The sequence below is a fragment of the Dipteris shenzhenensis genome, chromosome 7 (assembly GCF_047967505.1).
Source record: "Dipteris shenzhenensis isolate YYH24624 ecotype China chromosome 7, Dip_SZ_1.0, whole genome shotgun sequence".
NCBI lineage: Eukaryota > Viridiplantae > Streptophyta > Polypodiopsida > Gleicheniales > Dipteridaceae > Dipteris > Dipteris shenzhenensis.
The window spans coordinates 46,386,102-46,389,330 of NC_141602.1; the positions used below are offsets into that span (position 1 = coordinate 46,386,102).

A 3,229-nucleotide genomic window follows, 5' to 3' on the forward strand; every position below is an offset into this window, starting at 1 on the left:
TCTTGAAATGTGCAGCTGATGTGGTTACTTTTCTACAAGATTCTTCTCACCGAGAAACGTAGCATATCCTTCAAAAGAAAGGGAATGCAGCCGTGTGTTTTGGGAGATTAAACTGGGAGATGTAAACAGAGAGATGAAGTGGAATTGTGAGAGTATTTCAAGTCTCACTCCTTGCATGCATTTTGTGGTCATAGCCCAATGGATCCAACTACCTTGGAAGCAAGATCATTGGCATGCTTATAAGAAGCATGCGCCATGCATTCACAATGGAACAACTATATTAACAAGGCCCATGTGTAGCCCTAGGCTTATCAGACTATGGTGTCACTACCTGATGATGCTGAGGCCAATGCAGATGAGGGGAATGGATATGGTAGTGTCATGTATGAAGGCCACTATTATGTGTTAAGTAGCGCTTTGTGTGTTAGTGACACTTTTGTAGTAAATCTAGATGTAACAACCAGATGAATGCTGAGGATGCATATTTTTACCTTATCAATTGCATTGTAGTAAAGGAAAAGTTAGAAAAGGGGTACATTGATGAATGGAAGAATGTGATTGATAAAGGTTCTTATGTTGTGAAAGGGTTGTACTACAAGCAAGTGGATTCGTACTCCTTCAAACTAGATAACAAGCAGCCCTTTTCCACATACTTTCAAATCTTGTACATTCCATCAAGATACCCATGGAGCGTATGCCAAAAAGAAGGAGAATGTACAAAATCACCCCAAAAAGTTACGATGCATGCCCTTTGGGATTTGATATGAACCTTATTGGTGTTGAAACTACTTTTAATGCCTTGTTTGTGAGTTATCTACTTAGCAACGTGCTAGTTAATCAATGTATCTTTTATGTTCATCTTCTGTAACAATATGCTAGTGTTCCATAACATAGGGTTAAAGTTAATAGTGTATAACACTGTTAGAAGTATTCTAGTTAACAATGTGCTACACTATTTGATGTATGCTAGTTAGTAGTTATATCCCAAACAACATGTTCCAAGGAAGGTGGCATGCACAATATCTCTTACATTTCTTCTTCGGGTGACCTTGGTATTTTCTGTCGTGGCATCTGTATTTCCTTTGTAGGCCTAGGAAACAATAGTGTGGACAACTGTCCATATGTGTATAAGCTGAAGCCAATTATGAGGTAGGATTGCTTTGAAGTATGCCAAACACAATATTTGAGGTACCCAAACAATATGCATTAAACCCCCTACTAACCAGTCAACTACAATACATAGAGACAAAGACAGCCACATAACTAACATACAACCAGTAGGAATAAAGCATCCTGCAAACAAAGTTTACCAACCCTATTTAACAAACTTGGTCTATGGATCTGATTAAATAAAATCCAACGTACTTAAGCAAAAACAAAAATTGGTAAGTAGTGCATAAAAAGAAAAGGGAGATCTTTCATTTATATCTGGTTTACAATAGCACAAAATTGGAACTCATGCATGAAAAGAAAAGGGAGACCTTTCATTACATATCCAGTCTACAAAATAGAGTCCAAGACCATTGTGGTACTTCATGAGGTGGGGATCTATCCAAATTAAAGAGATAGCTAGGAGCAAAAAGAATTTAGCTATCATGTAAGAAACTATGGACCTCATAATTTCTTGCATGCATGAGGTTTGGGGGGTTTGGAGTTTGTGTTGGTTGTTGCACCTGCTGTGCAGCTCGCTCTTTGCAAGAGATGCTCGACTCAAGTGATCATGTTCCTTCTTCCTCGACAACTTTTTTAGCAGGTGACCCAAGGGAGAGTCATCTTGGAAATCCATGTCAATAATATCCTCTGGCACATATCCTGTAGCTGTAAGATCTTTCACGAGGTTATCGACCATTTCAGCTGTCAAACCCTTTGCTGCCACCAACATCACTTGCAATTTTTGGGATTTCACATTGAAATTTGGAGAACTTGCTTGGCCTTGAGATTGATCAAAAATATCAGAAATGGAAGGGCCAACATCACATGATTTCTTATTCAATAAGATATTTTTCAATGTAAGGCTTGCTAGAGGGACATTATCATCAACATCCTTAGTTTTTTGTTCTGTACCACCCTCAACAATGGGAATATCAATGTATTTAAGTGCAACATCAACTAGGGCATCGAGGTCTGACACATCAAGCTGAGCTTCAAATTTATCATCGCCTATTCCTATTGTGTCCGCTTTGGTATCCAGACAATTGTGAAGGCTAGGTATACCTTGTTTAGATGCACAAAAGGTATCCTCTACTTTCTCTCTCTCCTCCACACCCTGACTTCTCTTGCCCACTCCATCCTGTTCATTAGGAAATTTACCTTCTGCACTCCCTTCTATGCCATGCTTCTCAGGCTACAATGATTTTGCAGCATTACTTTGTGTTGACATACTTGTCCATGGAGAAAAAGAATTAGGGATGGATTTACCACTTGCAGTCAATGTACAGAGGGTTAGTTAGCAAAGTAGAAAGTTACTTGAAACAAATTAGCATACTACTATAACAATAACAAACTTAGCATACCCTAGCATGGAATAAATAAATCAATAAAGAGTGTTTGATCCTCATGGATTGGGTAATGTAGCTTGAATTTGTGCTCTCTTATTCCAAGCTAGCATACTATAGTGCTAGTTAGACTACCACGAGTCTAGTTAGCACGAATGCAACAATACATGATGGGGTGCTAATTAGCATGCTAAATAGCATTCAATAGTCATGACCGCGACAAAGAGACCAATTGAATTGGCATAATCACATATATGTATTGGTAGAAATCACCTCAGTTTGATACCCCTACAACTTTCATGAAGTCTCCACACCAGACATCCACTTACACCTATGCCACATGCATGCATAGCCTAGCCAATTGCTACAAAGCTTCCTTGCATGGTCCAATGAAATATCTATGTCCAGCCAAAGGTTTTGTATGAACCAATGAGTCTCTGCAATTAGACAACTAAGCAAACCATGAACCACACTAACTAGGCAAACCATGAAGCTATGAGGATCACCATCCACATGCTACTCCTAGATGATGCATCATTACTCAGGCTTTCATCAAGCTCTCATATGCTAGACATTACAAGTTGTCGTATACATATCTTCAAATTCTAACCTATCAAAGCTTATGATTCAAACTCCGTAGACTTTCGATTGAACCATTTGTTCACATTAAGAGACTCCAACCATGGATTTTTAGCTCGCAGGTCCTACTCCCAATCACAATGCTCTAACCTCCA

The 3,229-nt window shown here is 38.9% G+C and overlaps 1 pseudogene; it reads left to right on the forward strand.

Moving 5' to 3' along the window:
* Nucleotides 1–255: 255 nt before the first annotated feature.
* Nucleotides 256–868, forward strand: LOC147900424 (uncharacterized; annotated as a pseudogene).
* Nucleotides 869–3,229: the final 2,361 nt, after the last annotated feature.